The sequence below is a fragment of the Protopterus annectens genome, chromosome 7.part0 (genome assembly GCF_019279795.1).
Source record: "Protopterus annectens isolate FY-2018-M chromosome 7.part0, PAN1.0, whole genome shotgun sequence".
Lineage (NCBI taxonomy): Eukaryota > Metazoa > Chordata > Ceratodontiformes > Protopteridae > Protopterus > Protopterus annectens.
Window position 1 is genome coordinate 1263331694 of NC_056739.1, and position 22113 is coordinate 1263353806.

The 22113-nt window shown below is 39.5% G+C and overlaps 1 long non-coding RNA gene across 1 annotated transcript in view; it reads right to left on the reverse strand.

Annotated features, from left to right (window-relative positions):
• Positions 1-22113, reverse strand: part of LOC122807005 — a 543066-nt gene that overhangs the window by 641 nt on the left and 520312 nt on the right. The gene's annotated exons all lie outside the window — the stretch shown is intronic.

Genomic DNA, 22113 nt, shown 5'->3' on the forward strand with positions numbered 1-22113 from the left:
ATTTGCACTTGTGTCACATACCATTGAACACTGTACAAATGACGATGGCTAATACCATAAGATAGCACATTTTGTTTATGTCGAGAAATGTCTGATATACAGTTTATGTTGACCATTCACCACTCAGCATAGTGCACAAGTAACATTGCATGCATCAAGTATTAACTTTGTAATTTTACACTCTCCCGTAGTGAATGTAAAGGCCCATAGTTGTGGACTATCTGCCACCTCTTTACCTGCGTAGCTGTGTTCTGTGCATGAGTCTGTGCAGGAGGGATCACCATGCTGCTACCATCGGCTGGCCACTGTCACTATCAGTACTGCTGGGAGAAGTGATAGACGGAGCTCTAGTGCTACAAAAGGTGGCTAGCTGTAACAGTTGTGACTCAGACAGATGCAAGATAATATTATGCAGAATGCAGAAGGTTATAAACATTATGGTAACATGCTCATACTGAAGGCCCCCCCATGACTTGTTCATGCAATGGAAATAGGCTTTGAGCTGGCCAAACAGTCATTCAGTACCTATGTCTGGGGTAGGGAAGTGTTAAAGTCCTTCTCACCAGCTCCATGGGTGTTATAGGCTGCTGTCATTAGCCAGATCTTGAGTGGGTAGCCTGCATCACTTGGAAAACAAAACAGAGAGGGGCCACGTAGCAAAACAGGAGGAGATTGCTCAATGCTACATATGCTACTATATAGACAATGAAATAACATTGATTAATGGCATTAGAATAGTTTGCACTTACTAGTTAGCTGACTATGAGGTTTTCTACCATGCAGGAAGAGGCAGTTCAGTGAACTTGTGTGCCAGAAGTGAGAATCATAGGTACTTTCAGGATGTCGGCCTGACAGCTGATCGAATGGCAGCCCTTCCTATTACAGTACTTCTCCCCTGTTGTCCATATGGGGTTCTTATAGAAACATAGGCACAATCTGTTCTCCAAGTACCTCAGGAAGTGTGCCATTCTGTAAAAGGCACTCATAGTACGGCTTAGTCCTTGGGAGACACTGGGAAATAATATGCTCATCCACATGTGCTAAGAGTATATTGAGGAACTGCTGCAGTATCCTTGAGGCAGAAGCCTGTAAGATACTCAGCAAGTCCCCTGTTTGTCTCGCAAAGGTCTCCATGGCAAGTATAGTGATGGCTATAAATACCTTGGTATCAACAGGTATGGGAAAGTCATACAGTCCCCCTATTCCCATTTGTGGGCCATACATGCTCACCAAAGTCCTTATTATATCCCTGTCTATGCTAAACTTATCCAGAAACGTATGTTCAGCAAAGTTGAGGTGAGACATTCTTTGTCTATACCTTCTTCTCCCAAGCTAGAAGGTGGTGCTTTACATACTGGGTTTCAGCAGGACCAAAATGAGCAACTCAGAACAAGAAGCAGTCCAACTTGCAGTGATACTGAACATCTTCATGGATTACAATGTAGATAGAAAAGGTATCAGTTTAGTTTTCATAATCTATCGGTGTATGGCAGAGATAAGCATCAAAACATAGCTTTGAATTTCAACAAGCAGGGACAGAGACTCATTTACATAAGAAAATGACAGAGTTCTCAGGCATTCATCATTTGCATCTCATTATTACTTTATTTGCTTAAGACTTTCTAAATCATCGTACCTTAGCTGCACTTGTGCATAATCCAGACTCATACCTGCTGCATGATAACATAAGGACAATGAATACTACCCATGGTATTTGTCGCCTAAAGACCACTCATTGTAGGAGTCACACGATAAACAAAGAATAAAAACAAAACTTAGTAAAAACATCTATAATGTGCCTGAGCAACTGAAACAGTCAAGAGCAAAAGCACTAGATCTAAACAGACAAAGCTGTTACTTCTCAGTTAACTGCTTAGTTCAGTAAGAAAACTAAGCCTTCTGAAAGGATATCAAACTTTTCATAGGTTCATAGGTAAGTACTAGGCTATTGGCCCTGGGGCCTATATAAGCCTAGCCAAAAAATGTACCCTGGCTTTTGCCACCCAAGAAAATTATTTTCCTGTGTCCCTCTCAAGCAGAGACACAGAAGTGATCCCTGGGGTGAATTTCCCATTTCCCATCCAATCATCAAGATTTTTCTTGAAGACTGCTAATGAGGAGCTCTGTTTGACATAGATAGGTAGTCTGTTCCAGAGTATGGGAAGTCTGTGGGACAGGAATCTATCCCTCCAGCATGTTCTGTTTATTGTGGTGACAAGGTTTAGGTCCCTAGAGCATGTAGCTTGGAGGATTGGGATTTCTTAAAGTGGAGCATGTCCAACAGCTCTGGGTTTGACATAGCTTTGTATGTTAGGCAGAGATCACCCCTGAGGCAGGCGATATGCAATGGAGTAAAGCTGTAGTTTTTTGAGACGGTCTGCATAGGGTATCTGTTTGAGGCCAGTAATCCTCTTTGTGAGGTATTTCTGTGGTCTTTCCAGTTGTTGTAGATGTCTTGTGAGGTACATACCAAAAGGGGCAGTGTACTCTATAATGAGTCTAATGAGTGATGAGTAGAGGGGAACAATGACCTCTTTTTTTCTGGATGAGAATCCTTTTGTGATGAGATGAGCCATGTAGAAGGATTTCCTGAACACTGTGGCAATGTGATTATCAAAGGAGAGACTACTGTCCACCTGTGTCCCAAGCTCTCATCACATTTTTGGCATTAAGTAGACTACCAGCTATGTGGTAGTTCATGGGTACAGAGTTTTTACCAAAGGGGATGACAATACACTTTTTGGTATTGAGCTTCAGGCCATGGCTTTGACACCAGGTATCTGTCTCAGTGAGGCCCTTTTGTAGTTTGTCCACATCATTAAGAGTTTCAATTATGGCTCCTAGTTTGCAGTCATCTGCAAACTTTGTTAGCCAAAGACCTTCTGTGTTAGCCTGCACTTCAGAGAAGTAGATACCAAACAGGAGAGGACCCAGGACTGAACCCTGTGGTACTCCAAGTGTCACTAGTCTGAAGTCGGATTTGGAATCCTCTACTTTCACAGTGTGGGTTCTGTCCATGAGCCAGTTGGCAACCCATCTTGTGACATAGGGATTTATACCTAGTTTAGTGAGCTTATCTATAATTCCAGAGTGGGGGGATGGTGTTTAAAGCCTTGGCGAGATCTAGATAAGCTGTGTGAACCATTTTACCCTCATCTATGGCTTTGGTAACTGCTCCAAAGAAGTCAATCAGGTTTAGGAGACATGATCTGCCTTTTACAAATCCAAACTGGGTAGGGTCCAGAGTTTGGAGATTACCAATGTCTTTGTTTATGAGTTCCATGATGATACGTTCCATGGCCTTGCAGACCAGGCTCGTCAGGCTAATGGGGCGGTAGTTCCCGGGGTCCGTCGTGGCTCCACCTTTGTGGAGTGAGATAACAGTTGTAGTGCACCATTCAGTGGGTAAAAAGCCTGAGGTGAGGCTATGATTGAACATGGTACTTAGGTAGGGTGCCAGTTCATTCTGTAGTTCATGTAGAACTCAGCCTGGGATATTGTCAGGTCCCATGGATGCTGTGTTCTTGGCTTTGGAGAGTGTGTTTTTTACCTGTGCAGCCATGATTATATGAACTTTGCATTCTTCCGGTATAGAGATGGGCCCTCTAGGGGGTGAGAGGGGGGTAAAGTTAGCACTGAACCTATCTGCTAGGATGTTGGCAATATCAGTTGGTTCTGTATATTTAGCGCCATTGTGCTGTAACTCAGAGCAGATATGAGTGTTCCCATTGAGATTCTTGACATAGCTATAGAATGCTTTGTGGTTGTCTTTAGAGTCAGTGGCAATTTTGTTTTCGTAACTAGCTTTGGAGGATTTTATGAGGGATCTCAGCTTCTTACTGAGGTTGACCAGGGAGTTTCTCCAGTCATGGGATTTTACTCTTTTTTGCAACAGTTTCTTTCTTCTGTTGTAGAGTTTGTTTATGGCAGAGGACCACCAGATTGGCTTCCTTTTTTTGGAGGATAACATCTTGGTTCTATTAGGGATAGCATGATCCATGCACTTGTGTAAGTGCTTATAAAGTGCATTTGTGTAGGATTCAGCAGTCATACCTCTAGTGTCCATCTGCATGGGTGTCATGAAGTTTGACACTTCTGTCTTAAGAAATGTGAAGTTGGCTTTGGAAAAGTTTTTTACGATGGTTTCCCTAATTGGGGGTGGGGGTGGGATGTGGATGTCTAGGCTGATTAGCTTATGGTCGGATCTGACTAACAAGGAATTGACCTCTGGTGTGGAACACCGATTTCCCATGTTGGTAATGAACAGGTCTAGGATATTGCTGCCCCTGGTGGGGGTGTGAATAAGTTGATCCAAGGCGTTGGAATTTATGAATTCTAGAAAATGTTGAGCAAAAGAGTTGGTACATGAGTAGTTTTCCCAGTTAATGGTAGGGTAGTTGAAATCGCCCATTATTAGGGTGTTGGGTTGTACCCTAATACTTTCCAGTGTATCAAGAAATGAGGAGTGGGAATCCTGGGGTATGGTGGGGGGTCTGTAGCAAGCTACAATTTGGATTGCGGTCTTGCCCAGAGTTAGTTGCACTTGAATAATCTCGGATGCATTATGCTGTGCAACTAGCCTGGAGGTGTGGATATCCTTAATGAATATGGACACACCTCCGCTTTTAGTGCTTCGTTCTGGGTTAGATGGCCGAAAGATGTGGTATGAATTGTAGCCTGGTAATGCAGGGGTGGTCTCTGGAGCTTTAAACCAGGTCTCTGTCACTGCACAGATGTCAATGTTCTCCATTTTAAGGAGTGCCTCGAGTGAGTGCATTGTGAGGTTTAGACTTCTAGCATTGAGTAGCATTACCCTCAGATTTTGCTTGCTTGTTCCTGTTATGGTGGTGACTTTGTCATTTGAACTTTGCCTAAAAAAGGCACTATAGGGGTGGCAAGAGCCTTAGCCAGTATCCGGAATCCTAAGGGCGACAGGTGCAGGCCATCTCTGGCAAAGCATCGTGGTCTGTCGATCATGTCGTCCCAGGCAGACAAATACTGGATCCCCTTAGAATGACACCAGAAGCTTAGCCAATTGTTGAAGTCAATCATTTTGTCCTTGTACTGTGGTATCATTATGGTATCATTTTCCTTAATAAGGCTGTATTTTCCTCCCCACAAAGAAGGATTCTACCCTGCTACCCATAAGTAAAGCACAGATCAACTGTTTCATACCTTTTTGGGGGGACCTATAAGTTCTGTTCAGCTCCTTCTTCTTCACATATCATGTTGGATTTGTATAAACTCCGGTGATACTTTCTTTAATATTTTCTCCACCAGATTTCATATTATACATCTCATTGCATTTAAAATTATGGCATAGGAAAACCACACATAAAGGTGTTTGTAGCCCTGAGATCCTTCACTCCTACTTGGACTACTATATAGGGTGTCTGACATTGTAGACAATGTGAAGACATGCTCTGTTATCACAGGGGTGTGAGCAGCTCAGACAGAATTGCATGACACTTGATACTTCTGGATAACAGAATGTGAGAAGACTTTTCCAAGTACATAAAACCACATTCTGCAGATAACAGAAGTGGTTATTAGTATAGTGTCTATAACAGAAAGATAAAAAGTAACATCAGTCATGAGAAAACATTGAAAATGATAAAAATCAACATCAGTCATGAGAAAACATTGAGACTGTTACTAGAGATTCTAAACATAAGCAGTGATTTAACTCCTGTCATTCTAAATGACTGGAAAAAAGATCCTGCAGGAAATGTTAAGACATTTTAATGTCATTTTCTGGGGGCAGAAACACATTTTGAGAAAGAATGTTGGTGCCTTTCCGATGCTGTGTTTAGTGGATTTTTCTTGTCTTGTGGCTGTCGTGGAATAAAAACTTTGTAATTTTAATTTCGAAGCTTCCGAGGTCCTTCCTTTCCTTTTTTTTGGATTATCAGTTTTGTTTCACCTTGGTGTCTGTGGACATTTTGAGAAAGGCAATGTTTACCCAAAAAACAAAATTACATTGTTATGTCCACCCCACCACAATCAGATGAGACTGCATAAAAATATAAAAATTAATAACAACTACTTATCATGCCAAAGGTTGTATTGATTGGATATTTTTAGCAACAAAAACACAAGATAAATAGAGATTCTGAAGTTATAGCTCAGTTTTGAAAGACAGGCTGTGTTACTGGCTTGTGAATCAAGATGTTAAAAAGGCATGATACAAATATATATATTTTTTCAGTTTTTATGTATCATAGTCCTTTATTTATAACAAACACTCAGTACAGCATAACACACTGGATGACAGGTCTAACACTATTTCAAATATGCCCAAGTTATTGAATATTGCATTAATACTGATGGTGAAACCCACTGAATTTATTTTAATATCTGACACCAATGAGTACACAGGGCTTGGAGCTGAGTGTCCTTAATCCTTTCATCTTCATGTTAGGTTACATCCACTTGGTTTGCGGTAAGCTGCTGTACCCCACTCTTACTTCCCATTTCTAGGATTAAAAGACTCAGTCACAGGAAATGCTTATTCACAATAGTTGTGAAACACTGGTTGAGATATACAGATCTTAGAAATAAAATACTATCATCCCTCAAAAAGGATTCAGGTAGGGTGTTTATGTCACTGCACTCTGCTGGATAGATAGAGATCAGCTCTTTTTCCATCTCCTCAACAGGGTTACAGTCTCATTCCATTAACCATATTCTCATGTCTTCAGGCAAAATACTGAGTGTTTGCTCCTTTATCATAAGGTATATTAACATTTCAAATGTAGTGACTTGACATCTATTAACTCACCTATAAGAGGAAATGTTAATTTCTGCAATATAATCATACTCATAGCAATCGCCATCATCAGCCCCCTTATCTACATTTTATTACATGGGATCAGGGTAGTCCATCAACTGTTGCCACCTCTCTGAATTCAGTGTTACTCTTTTATGTTATGTCGACTGTCAAACCTGATTGTCACTTGTCTTCTCTCATGCAATCCATCCATCTCTTAGCTGGATATCCACATTTCCTCTTACCTTCTCCTGTGTTTTTGAAATCTTCATCACCAAATCATCATATGAACAAACCATCATAATCTGCTTTTCTTGACCTGGAGTGTAAATCACATCACTCATCTCAGGCATGTCATCTCCATTACCTCAAACTTCCTCAGTTGCTCTGCCTTCACTGCACAGGTTCCTATGTCCTACAGAAGCACTTGTTGAACCATTGTTTTGAACACCTTACTTTTCAGCTTGTTGGACATTCTTCTGTCACACCCTACTCATGACACACTGTGCTAGTTGGCTGTAACACTTCTGATTATAGCCGTGACATCCTCATTCAGATTTTCCTACTCAACTACCCCTCCCAGATAACTGAAGGTGTTAACCTGTTCTGCTATTATCCCTATCACAGTTTTTAGCTTCTTTTGATTCCCCATATTACTGACATTTATTGATATGACAACTGGCCTGTCTGTGCCCAGTTTCATCACATGTACCTTCAACTTTGCATTCCATTCACATTGTCATCTGCCTTTTTTCTGTGCCCTCTGAAGTTTTAAGCTTAGTTTTACAGTGAAGACGTATAAGTTTCTGGAGTAGGTCTGCAACATTTGAACAAGGCATTTCCCTTTGAAATGGTCAAATCAATCCACATCATCCATTTCTGATGCAGTATGCATTGTCTTACTCATGTGAAGAGGAGTTAAAAACATCACCCATTACCACTGGTCAGTTTAGGGTTGATTACGCACCCTTTCAAATGACTGAATAAAACTAATACTTTCTTTACACTGAAGAAACTACTTTTCACTGACCTTGGCATCTATGGTTAAACATCCCTCCTTCATTTATCACATGCCTTTAATGAAGGGTCAGCTTTTTTTTCCCTTTATTCTCTTAGCAGCTTTAAGACATTTTATGTCCACCTCTAAATTTTGTCTTTTCAGTTCAGTATGTATTCTGAGGACATCTCTGGATGGACTAAATTGCTTTGCTGAATGGTCTATACCTAAGCCACTGTATGGATGTCTCTAGTTTCAGTGAACTGCTTTTATGCTGTGCGCTAAACTGCTATTATTTCTTCCTTGGGTATACAAGCATGCAGAATTCCATTAGTTTTGCAAGCTTTACTCAGCTGTGACACTGCCATTTTTAAATATTCTACATAACTAATTTCAAACTATTTTTCTAATTAATCTTATGAAAACAAAATAACTGCTCCGCAAGTTATACTGATGTATAATAACTTTGTGGCTGCAAAGGTGGATAAACTTTTTCATGATCACTACTGGTTTATAAGCTATATAAGTCCAATTTATAATATCCCACAGCTGTAGACAGGGACTACATGCTATAACTCCCAAAGAACTACTGTCAATATTTAAGCTGAGTAAACAATATGAATTTTGAATACCACCACTTGTACCTATTAAAGCACTAAGGGCAATTGATCTTAAGGGTGTATGGTAAATGTGCCTTGGGTAATGGCATGTACACTCAAACACTGCACTGTATAGCTATAGATCAGAGTTATAATCATTGGCTTCATAGGATTTCTCCCACCTCAGACCTAGACCAGTGCCTTTAACTTAGATCTTACTAATTGTAATTAACACTTGATAAAATTATTTTGTTCACATATTCACACGTTATTTCCCAGAACAGTGAAAGTAAATGACAACTCTCCAGCAATGATACTCTCCCTTCCCAAGATTACAGTAATTCTTCCATCAGTTAGTCAAAATTAACAAATCAAGACATCTTATTATTTACTGTTAAAACAATCTAACTGATAAATATTCAAAGTATAGCAATTATCCCCTAGCAGTCATCTTTCATGAAACCAATGACACACAGTTACAGTTCAAAGTAAAATACATATACCCTTATACTAAAAATGTAAAGCATTAGCAACAAGCTTCAAAGTTAGATAATACAATTCTTTACTTAAGATAAACAAGTTAAAGCACTTTGTTTTCAAATAACTACATAAACAGTAATCAGATAACTACATAAACAGTAAATAACTTATGCAATGAATGGAAAGTAAAGATTTCAAACAGGTAATGATAAAAAAAATTGTTAACATCGGAACTGAAGACTACCTGTTTCTTGCTGAGAAACATATTGTATCCTCAATACCTCTAAATCCAAAATAAAGTTTTTAGAGTCATTGCAGGCAGATAGTTAACACTTTAGCTATGTCTCCAACAGACAGATTGCAGTACTTCACTTTTGATTCTGTAATTCCCAACCAGAATTTTCAGTGTCTATAGTTTTTCAGATTTTGGAGGACATCTTCCTGCTTCCATGGTTACACAATTCTGTGGTGGTAGATATATATATATATATATATATATATATATATATATATATATATATATATATATATATATAGATGTGTGTGTGTGTGGATTCACTTCATAACACTGAAACTTCATAATACTGAAAATGACAAAACTTCATAATACTGAAGACCAAAATACTGAAAGCTCAAAATACTGAATACTCAAAATACTGAAACTCAAAATACTGAAAACACATATTATGCATAAACTCAGCTTAAACAACATAAATCATAGCAATTTCTACCAAATATATGCAGGGGGGCAAGCCCCCCACACCCCCTGCTAATTATATATATCTACTCCAAGATTGCACTTAACTACACTATGTGCAATCTTGGAGTTGATATATTTAATTAGCAGGGGTGGGGGTGCAGCTCATGGGGGTGCAGGGGCTTGCCCCCTGCATATATTTGGTAGAAATTGTTATGATTTATGTTGTTTAAGCTGAGTTTACGCATAATAAGTGTTTTCAGTATTTTGAGTTTCAGTATTTTGAGTATTCAGTATTTTGAGCTTTCAGTATTTTGGTTTCAGTGTTTTGAGTTTCAGTATTTTGATATTTCAATGTTATGAAGTGAATCCATATATGTATATATATATATATATATATATATATATATATATATATATATATATATATATATATATATATATATATATATATATATATATATATATATATATGGATTCACTTTAGAAACTTGAAATACTGAAATATCGAAATTCAGTATTTCAAGCCCAAAAAGTGGAATCCTGAAAAGATCGAAAACTCAGAAGTGCGAAATTCATAAATCTCGCATACCAGAGATTTTGAATTAGCACTTCTGCTGTACACAAACACACACCTTCCTCCCCACAAACAAACACAAGCTATGTCCTACATAAAAGCAGGGGGGCAAGCCCTCTGCACCCCCACAACCCCCCCTACTTAAATATTCTAACTCCGAGGTCGCACTACATACAAAAACACACAAAACACCACCACACAAGCTACATTCTCCTCACACACACGCACACCTGAACAACAAAACACACTAACACACACATCACAACCCCTACCCAAAACCCTTAACACATAAACACTTACCTGAATCCATAACCACAGTGAAACACCAGAAGCACTAATGCAAAATCTCTGGTATGCAAGGTTTTGAATTTCGTGCTTCTGAGTTTTCGTTCTTTTCAGGATTCCACTTTATGGGCGCGAAATACTGAATTTTGATATTGCAGTATTTCGAATTTCTAAAGTGAATCCGTATATAGATATATATATATATATAGAGAGAGAGAGAGAGATTATCAAGATGCTATAGTACAAATAAAGCATCATCTTCATGTGACCAAGGAAGAATTTGGAAGCAGCAGACATTCCAACAGTGTACACAGATGCATATTTTGAAAATTTTCTTCATTGCTCATGAAACACCATACTATAAAAACATATACATTAATATATACAGTTTTCATGCAATACAATTAATTTAAATCTGCAGAGCTCATTTCGACAAATATCACAGTTCCTTATCTAGATGCTACCTTCTTCTTGTTTCTGTGCTATTAAATACATAACATTATGCCTTGGTCATATCCCTTAGCAGGACATTTCCTTTCTGAACATAGCAAAGGTTCATAAATATATTTCCACAAATGTAATATTTATGTCATATTATATTAACTTTCCCTGCACAAAACATTGGATGCATCTTCCCCAAAGAGATACAAATAAATACTTTCTGCCATATCTTCCTTATTCCCTGTTTATTCTACTGTGCACATATGCATGCAAATTATAATTTTACCCATTCTCTGAAGTATTCTAATTCTATTCTTTTCTTACCACCAGACTCATAATATTGTGGTTCTTATGTCTCCAAGCTGTGTCTATCCAAAATCCTATCTTGTGTAAGTTCTCTAGAAGCATACTAGCAGTCATGCCCAACCAATTGTCATCAGGCAATATAACATTCCAAACATTTATCTGTCACTCACATCAACATACTGCTTTAAACATATTACATTTTCAAAGTATTTTAAATCATCTTCCTCCCAAATGTGTGGTCTATTTAGGGCCCCAATAATCATAACAAATTACTCTCAAGATATCATATTAAGTGTAGTACTTACACTTCCATTCATCTTTCACTCTGATATCATTCCAGCAAATTCAACTTACCAGTCTATTGTGCCACTGCTATCATCAAACATGTTGTCCAGTCGACTGCTTAGAAAGAACAACAAATTAAGTAGCTTCATAGGTTCATAGGTTCATAGGTAGGTACTAGGCTATCTGCCCGAGGGCATTTTTAAGCCTAGCCAGAGGGTGTCGGCATTCACCGCCCCATTGATTAATTAACTGAGCCTCTGTCAAGCAGAGCTAATGAAGTGATCCCAGGGGTCCATTTTCTGTTACCCAACCACTCGTCAAGGCTTCTCTTGAAGAGTGTTAGTGGAGTTAGGAATTTTGTTCCAAAGCATGGGAAGTCTCTGTGACAGGAATCTATCCCTCTAGCATGTTCTATTTATTGTGGTGGCAAGGTTTAGCTCACTAGAACGCGTGGCTCGCAGTGACTTGGATTTCTTTAGGTGGAGCATGTCCATCAATTCTGAGTTGGACATGGCTTTGTAAGTCAGGCAGAGATCATCTCTGAGTAAGCGATATGCCACCGAGTACAGCTGGAGTTTTTTCAGTTGGGCTGCATAGGACATATGTTTGAGGCCAGTAATCCTCTTGGTGAGGTGCTTTTGTGGTCTTTCCAGCTGTTGGAAGTGTCTTGTAAGGTACATCCCAAATGGGGCATTGTACTCTATGATGGGTCTGATGAGTGATGAGTAGAGGGGCACAATAACCTCTTTATTTCTAGATGCGAACCCCTTAGTAATTAGATGGGCCACATAGAAGGATTTACTAACTACTTTGGCAATATGATTGTCAAAGGAGAGATTGCTGTCTACCTGGGTCCCCAGATCTCTTATTACCTCTTCTGTATTAAGGGGGCTGCCGCTTATGTGGTAATTTGTGGATGTTTTGTTTTTCCCAAATGGGATGACTATGCATTTTTTGGCATTTAGCTTGAGGCCATGACTTTGACACCAGGTGTCTGTCTCAGTAAGGCCTTTTTGAAGGATGTCCGTGTCAGCCGGAGAGTCAATTATGGCTTCCAGTTTGCAGTCATTGGCGAACTTGATTAGCCATAGTCCTCCTATGTTTGCCTGTACTTCTGAGAAGTATATGCCGAACAGTAGGGGTCCCAGAACCGAGCCTTGCAGGACACCACTTGTGACTGGCTTAGAGTCGGACCTGGAGCCCACTATTCTTACCGTGTGAGTTCTGTCTGTAAGCCAGTTGGCAACCCATCTTGTGACGTAGGGGTTTATGTTCAGGCTGGTGAGTTTTTCTATAATACCTGAGTGAGGAATGGTGTCGAATGCCTTGGTGAGATCAAGGTAGGCTGTGTGAACCACCTTTCCCTCATCTATGGCCTTGGTGACTGTCTTGAAGAAGTCAACCAGGTTTAGTAGGCATAATCTGCCCTTAACAAAGCTGAACTGGGTTGGGTCAAGTGTTTGGAGGTTCCCAATGTCTTTGTTAATGAGTTCCATGATGATGTGATCCATAGCCTTGCAGACCAGGCTAGTCAGGCTTATGGGGCGATAGTTACCAGGGACAGTTGTGGTCCCTCCTTTGTGGAGCGGAATAACCGTTGCTGTGCACCATTCTATGGGCACGTAGCCTGTGGAGAGGCTGAGGTTGAACAGCGTGTTTAGGTGGGGGTTAGTTTGTTCTGTAGTTCGTGCAAGACGCAGCCTGGGACACCATCTGGCCCCTTTGATGCTGTGTTTTTGGCTTTGGAAAGGGCTATTTTCACTAGTTTTATTTTTAAACAAAATATTTGAAAGACCTTCAACAGGATATCCAGCTCAGTTTCCATGACTTGCTTCATTTATGATCCTGAAAATTAAAGTCAATTTAGAACAGCGGTAGCCCCACATTTCCTTTTACCACTTTACTCTTATACTTGCTTTCAGCATCCTCACTCAAGAAATGCAATCCCTGTTCCTTTACCAAGACCACCGTATCCTACATGTCTTCACTCTTATTGCAGTCTTCCAAATAATCACTTTTATCCATCTTTAAGCAGATATATTGTACCATACAATAAACTCCAAATTCTCTTATTTCACCTCTTAATAATATTGTCATAAAGCCCATTTACTTCTGGGCCAATAGTATCACAGACAATATTAATGATTATCATTATAACGCTGACTCCACATTCCAAACATTGATTTTCACCTCTTTTTCCTTATGAAGCGTACTTGTTGTCCCAACATGAGATATCATTTCTTCACCCCATCAACAAATGCAAGATTAACATTTGAATACACTTCACTTTGTTATCATTCCATTATCAAACATCTAGTTACAAACACCTTAATTAAAACAAATCAGTTAATTTTCGGTTAAATGTTCAGGTTTCCAAAATTTAAAAGCTCACAGTATAAAATACGGTCATGTCAAACCACTACAGTATAACAATGAATCATTTCATAATAGAGGAATTGTATCAGGTCATTTTGGCACCATATCAAAGTTTTTATTAGTTTTCCATGAACATAATTCATGTGAAGTACCATTGTTCATACTTCAATATTGCCTATACAGTGTATGTACAGAAAGCACTGTAGTAATAGTTGTCAGTATTTAACACCATATCACTGATCACTCAGTTATGAACCTTCCTGTTAACACAGTTTTAGAAGTCAAAGTTTCCATTTACCACATTTTACTAAAGTATTTTTTTATCTGTGGCATGTAGGGGCTGCATAATTCTTAAACAAGAAAATAAGTAGATAGATTGGACCTGATATTCTGTACAATTCATCTTCAGGTTATAAAATCTCCAAATGATGTCACCATCCTACAAGAGGGTCTTACACAAACAAAGAATCGGTGCCAAGGTCATTACCTTAAACTCAATACAAAAATGTATTATCATCCCTTTCAGTAAGAACAATCTTCCTGCTAACTACCACATCAACAGCAACACCCTAAGTATGCACTCAGTGGTGAGGGATCTGGGCACAAAGGTTGATAGCAATCTTACTTTTGAAAGGCTTTCTATATTGCTCATTTCATAAGTAAGGGCATTGCCTCCAGAAAAAAAGAAGTTATAACCTTTCTGTATTCTTCCCTCATCAAGCCAATAATTGAGTACAATGCCCCTTTTGGTGCAGCAATTGGAGAGGCCACAAAGGTTCCTCACAAGGAAAATTCTAGGTCTTCAGCAGCTGTCCTATGTGGATCATCTGAAATTACTCTCACTTTATTCTGTTTCATACAGACTACTCAGAGGCAATTGCTGCCTTGCATACAAGGCAATCTCTGACCCTGCTTTATTGGAAATGCTGCATAACCGCAAGTAAAATGGAACATGGGTTACTCACTCTAAAGACCTTAACCTGGCATGTGACATTAATAGAACAGCTGAGAAAGATTTGCCTGACAGAGGTTACCACACCTATGAACAGACTACCACTTCTTGTCAAACAGAGCAACTCACTGGCCCTCTTCAAAAGCAGTCTGGACAATTGGATGGGTAACCATAAATTCACCCCAAGGGTTCCACCTGTGTCCCTCCTGGACACAGGCATTAGGTGCCGATCATAGAAATAAGGGTAGAACTTGGCTAGGCTTGTAAGGGCCCTAGTGCTATTAGCCTAGTAACATCCTATGATCCTATGATAGGGCCACAGTCCTGCTTTAAAACAAAATGGAAACTTGCAATTTTGCAGCCCCTTTCATTTTTACATCAGCTAGATTGCTATTGTTCTCCATACCAATGGTCCTGGTCATAATAATTTCAGGTATCCTAGGGTTCTTAACTTTTCTTACTGAAGTTAGATGAACTAATAAGAAAATAAATGAATGATGGTCCCCACTTTTAATTACTGTGGGCTTCATTTCCAATAATTGTAATATATATTACATTTTCACACTTCCACAGGAAGATCCCTGGGTCAGATATGTTTGAATAAATAACCTTTAAAGCTTCCAAAATGTAAGAACTTATTTTATACAAATGTGTTCATGTCACATTGGAGTAGTACAATGGCTGAATCGTTTCATGGCATAGAAACTGCATCATATAACATTACTGCCATATTCAAGTTCTATTAATTTTCCACTGCCCTCAGTTTTAAATATGCGGCTTGTGCTAAGTATCACTAACCACACTTCAATATTATCCCTACTGTGCTTGTGCAGAAACAGTGCAGTTAGAAATTCCCAATATTTAATACTGTATTATTTTGACACAGTTATGAGCATCCCTACTAAGACCAATGTTTACATAATTGTTTTATAGAAACAAGTTTTCAGTATTCAAACCCACTAATTGTATAATCTTTCTCACATCCTAATAAAGTAAATCAACAGTTTAACTTTTGTATGGCATATGGTGATTGCAGTATTCTCAGACAGGCAAGAAAACAATCATAACATACATAGGACCCAATATATTTTGCATCATTAATCTTCATCTCCATGGTCCCAGTATCCCATTTTTCAGATCCTTTTCATGTACACATCAACTAAACTGTTCTTCCACACTAAAGATAGTTGAGTCTTTTAAATTCGAGCGACTACTCTACTATCGCCCACAACCTGTAAAAACAAAACAGGTCATTATCTGGTCATTTTAGTATAGACTTTAAAGTAAAGTATTATTTAAGGGTCCTCAGCACTAGCACAAATCTCCTTAGGCTTACCCAAACAAAAAATCCAAGCTTGTTTGCATATACTCCACTTAAACTACAGAACACACTCTAAAACTAAGGCAAACAGCTATAAAATTTTAAAAACAAGCTCCCAAAGCATAGGAATTGAACCTGATGTTTGTTTAGACGAAATTACTCACCTGCAAGTTAATTATTCAGGAGTTACATCTTGAAACCTGGGCTCTTGTGGCTTAGTGTAAACCCCCACCCCCATTCTACCCCTGTTACAAAGGTTTGAAATAACCCTTGTCTGGTGCCATTAATTTCAAATCCCTAGTGCTGTAGGACCTTGTTACCGGCCTCTACCTCCTGAGGTATGTTTTAAGCTGTTATTCATTGTTCCTAATAGACTGTTAAATGTATTTAAGTTGAATTGTGTGATTTAATAGTAACTGATGTAACTCATTTTTGCTACATAGTTACATAATGCACTATTGAATGGCATGAGTATTGTAGCTACTTGTTTCTTTAAAGCTAAGTTGTGTCTCTAAAGCTAAATGTGTTTGGTAACCAGACTTTAGTATGACAAGCTCTTTGCAGGGCTGTTAATTAGAGTGAAAATTGGGAGCCTTCTGTATATTTCTGAGAAGCAGGATATTCAACATTCAACATTGTTTGACTCTCAGTCATTAGGCACTGTTGCAGTAAAATGCTAATGTGTTATAATGATTTATGCTATATGTAAAGATATGTAAAGATTTCACTAACATAGTTTAGGGTTTCCTCAGGTAGTCTAATGTTGTTTAAGCTACACAGCTGCTTCTGACTGCCTCTGAAATCAAGCTCTCTCTCTATCCCTCCCAGGTCTTCCCCTGCACAGCGTGAGGCAGAAAAGAAATTCGCCCTTTTCGAGCGACTACTCTACTATTGCCCACAACCTGTAAAAACAAAACAGGTCATTATCTGGTCATTTTAGTATAGACTTTAAAGTAAAGTATTATTTAAGGGTCCTCAGCACTAGCATAAATCTCCTTAGGCTTACCCAAACAAAAAATCCAAGCTTGTTTGCATATACTCCACTTAAACTACAGAACACACTCTAAAACTAAGGCAAACAGCTATAAAATTTTAAAAACAAGCTGCCAAAGCATAGGAATTGAACCTGATGTTTGTTTAGACGAAATTACTCACCTGCAAGTTAATTATTCAGGAGTTACATCTTGAAACCTGTGCTCTTGTGGCTTAGTGTAAACCCCGCTCCGCGAGCACTTGCTTCGTGCTCGCCTCCCTCTCCTGCCCCCTATTTCCACCCGCCCCCAGTACTCGTACTTTTATAACCTCAAACCACTCCCCCTACTGTCCACTAACTTCCTGTACCTCACTACCGCCCTCTAAGATCAAATGGAATATGACACCACCCAGGAAGCTTATCATACTAACTCTTTTTCCCCTCCTACTTGTCCCTTACCTAGCTACCCTATATGAAACCTGGTATAACATAGGCTTCCACCACCAAGGCTACCAAACCAACCCCTCCCCCATAATTAACAACAGAGGCCATGACTCAACTCCCTACTCACCCTCCTTGTTAGAACTCGAATGCTATGTAATTATCAAACCTACCAATATTAGGCCAAATGATAAACATTACTACAAACTTCTACTCAAAGCCCTCAAATTCATTACCACTCTGAATCACAGACTAGCTACAGATGGTGATATCCACCCCAACCCTGGCCCTTCCCCTCCACTCAATTCTAATTCCACCCTATCCTCCCCTCCACTTCTCAATCTAAACTCTAGACCCTTTAACTCTCTTCTGACCTGTCATCTAAACATCAGAAGTGTAAACAATAAGATTCACAACCTACATGCCCTTTTAGCTACTTGTTCCCCAGACCTACTATGTCTCACAGAAACCTGGCTTAAACCAAGTACGAAAGACACACAGATAATCCCACCAGGGTATGATATACTAAGAGCAGACCGAATAACTCGTAAAGGTGGCGGTGTAGCCATACTCTACAAACATACATTACAGATCTCCCTTGCCTCTCCACAACCCCCCCTAACAAACAATGCCGAAATTCTACTTGTAAAACTTCAACCAAACAAACATAAAAGCATAAATATAGCATGTATTTACATCCCCCCAGGCAACAATAATAACAAAACCTTAGAGGACTTTCTCCACTGGCTAACTCAAACTCACCCCCAGGAATCCATAGTGTTAGGTGACTTCAACATCGATTGGAATTCCTTCTCATCTAGCTCCCCATCTAGTAGCATAAATCTACATGGCTTTTCTCAGCTCATATCCACTCCTACCAGACTAGGTAAACCCCAAAACAAAGACAGCATCCTGGACTGGATCCTTACTAATAAAGATCCTGACCAGTACTCAGCAGGTACTCACCCAGAGGACATGAGTGATCACTTACTCACCTATATTATCAAATTCAAGAAAATCACCCCCCTTCTTACAACCATAAAAAAATCAGGAACAATAATAAATTCAACGCCTCCATTTTTCAAACTGAACTTAAAGCCCACAACTGGACAATATTCAAGACTCTTCCTCTTGAAGAGGCAGTTATCTACTTCAACACCACCTTCCTCAAGATTCTAGATTCCCATGCTCCAATACGGTCCATTAGAACTAAAACCAAAACCGCACCATGGCTCTCTAAGGAAACAAAATCCAAAATCCTATCTAGAAACAAGATGTGGGTCACATGGCGTACCTCTAAAGACCCACACTCCCACCAAACCTTCCGCAACTTAGAAGTGAAACTAAAAGAATGATCTTAAATGATAAAAACTTCTTCCTCCACCTCCAACACAAACACCTTAATAATCCAAAAAATTCTGGGCAGGCTTAAACAAGCTCCTGCACCCAGGCCAGGCAACCACCCCCACTCCAACAACTTGCAAACAACAGTGCCCTGTAAACATTGCTAACACATTCAATAGTTTCTTCACAGAAACTATACAATCCCTGGCCACACAATTCAAACAAACAACCAGCCCACTCCACTACCCATGCCAGCAGAATACTACAACTACATCAGATCATCTATTTACCTTCGATCCAGTACCCATATCCTCTATAACATCTCTTCTTAAAAAACTAAAACCCACTAAGCTAGCAGCTGGCCTTCTCCCAGCTGAGTTTCTGCAAAAAGCAGCTGAGGCCATTTCCTATCCCGTCTCCATAATCATAAACCGTACCTTGTCAGAAGCCTTCATCCCCTCCATATGGAAAATGTCCCACATTATTCCTCTCCATAAAGGTGGTAGCTCACTAGAGCTAACCAACTACAGACCTATAGCTATACTCTCACCCCTGGCCAAAATTATGGAAAAGTGTGTCCACAAACGACTGATGGAACACCTCACCAAAAATAAAATTCTAGCCAAATCCCAACATGGCTTCAGGCCAAATCACAGTACCACATCAGCCCTACTATCCTTTTCTAATACCATCAATAACTTCAGAAACAATAATAAACTATCATCTGCTCTTTTCTTAGACCTCTCCAAGGCCTTTGATATGGTGAACCACATTCAACTCCTCCATACATTAAAAAAACTATCACTCAGCAATTCCACGCTGAAATGGTTCCAATCCTACCTGTCCAATAGGCAACAGGCTGTTCTATGGCAGGACAAATTATCCACATGCCTACCTGTTACACTTGGAGTTCCCCAAGGATCTATTCTTGGCCCTCTTCTCTTCACCATCTTTGTTAATGACCTGCCCACAATCACCCCCCCATGCCACATGCATTCAATATGCAGATGATTCGACCATCATCTGCACTGCCTCCAACCTGGCAGACCTCACTGCTTCAACCCAAGACACCTTCAACCTAATAGAAAAATGGTTCTCAAGTCATCAACTAGTTCTTAACCCCAACAAAACAAACCTACTTACTTTCTCACCCACTAACAAGACTCTTCCCCCCACCTTCTCTATTACATCCTCCAATGGAATCACTATATTACCAGAAGCTCACACAAAGCTATTAGGTGTTACCATTGATAACTCCCTTAAATTTGACACCCATTTCAATCTAACCATCAAAACCGTCAATAAAAAGCTTGGCTCTCTCTATAAAGTAAAACACTTTCTCACTCCTCACGCTAAAATTACAATTGCCAGCACACACCTACTATCAACTCTTTTCTATGCCTCCCCATTTTACAAACCTAAACAAGACAACCCTTAACAAACTTGCTTCTTGTTACAATCACATAGCTAGATTTGCCACAAATTCCACCTTTAGAACGCACCACTGCACTAACTTGAAGCAATTAGGGTGGTTAGAGTTTTCCAGCCAACTCCATTTCAACCAACTCAAAACGGCTCACCAGATACTGTATCACCCAGAGAAAACACCAGCTCTGAAAAACATCATTCACCCCTATATTAACCTGCAATCTTTACGCTCCTCCAATAAGATCTTAGCTCAAACTACCAAAGCCAATAATTCTGCTGGGGATTCTCTATTCTCAAACTTTGTAGGTAAAATGTGGAACTCCCTACCGACCATGCTCACCTCAGAACCTTCACTCCTACAATTCAAAAAAAGCTTAAACCCCATCTCAATACTCTCTGGCAATGTCCCTGTTCCAAACCTGATTAACCACTATCATTTACCCTTCTCTTACCTCACTATCCTTAACCGCTTTTTAACAAGGCGCCTCACCTTTGTAACTGACCTATGTTTTTTTTTATATGCTGCTGTTATTTTTTTCCCAAGATGTAATGTATCTTTATATTGTATTTAGAACTCAACTATCTTCCTTTTTTTGCATTAACAATGTTCATATGTCTGTTATGTACCTGGAGCTTTTCTCCCCGGGCCTCCGCTGAAAATGGACATGTATCCAGTCGGACTCTCCCGGTTAACAAATGTAAAATAAATAATAATAATAATAAACTGACAGATATTCCAGTATACTCAACCTTCTTAATGAAGTTATTTAAACTATGAAAAAGAAAATGGGGTCCCCCTTTCAACAACTATACATTTCAGTTCCAGTATTTCTAATGGAGAGCACATGCTTTTTTTTACTTCCATGAGAAAATGCCCCAGGTCAGATCATGAATCCCATCTTAGGAATGATCAGTTATCTAAGTCATACAAGAACAATAATACTTAAACATGTGTCGACTCATGCTACTTGATGATCAGCAATATGAAACATCTTGTAGCATTGCTCTCCTGCTGTATTACACACAGACCCTCTCCTTTTTCTGTTCCATTCATGCTGCCCTTCACATTCTTCTTATACTTGCACTGATCTCGCAGAGTCACTCATATGTACAAATACCATATCGTCAGCCTCCCTTACTTAGGTTCATAGGTTCATAGCTAGGTACAAGCTATCGGCCCAAGAGCCTAAGTAAGCCTAGCCAGCAAGGTTCCCTGGCTTATGCCACCCAAGAAAGTTAATTTCCTGTGCTCCTGTCGAGCACAGCCACAGAAGTGATCCCCGGGGTGTATTTCCTATTTCCCATCCACTCATCAAGATTTTTTTTTGAAGAGTGGTAATGAGGAACTTTGCTTGACAAAGGTGGGTGGCTTGTTCCAGAGTATAGGAAGTCTCTGGGACAGGAATATATCCCTCCAGCATGTGCTGTTTATTGTGGTGACAAGGTTTAGGTCCCTAGAGTATGTAGCTCGGAAGGACTGGAATTTCTTTAGGTGTAGCATGTCCAATAGCTCTGGGTTTAACATAGCTTTATATGTTAGGCAGAGATCTCCTCAGAGTAGGCGATATGCTACAGAGTAAAGCTGGAGTTTTTTGAGACGGTCAGTGTAGGGCATCTGTTTGAGGCCAGTAATTCTCTTTGTGAGGTATTTCTGTGGCCTTTCCAGCTGCTGCAGATGTCTTGTGAGGTACATTCCAAAAGGGGCGTTGTACTCTATAATGGGTCTAATGAGTGCCTAGTAGCAGGGAACAATGACCTCGTTTTTTCTGGATGAGAACCCTTTTCTGATGAGGTGTGCCACAAAGAAGGATTTCGTGGCTACTGTGCAATGTGATTATCAAA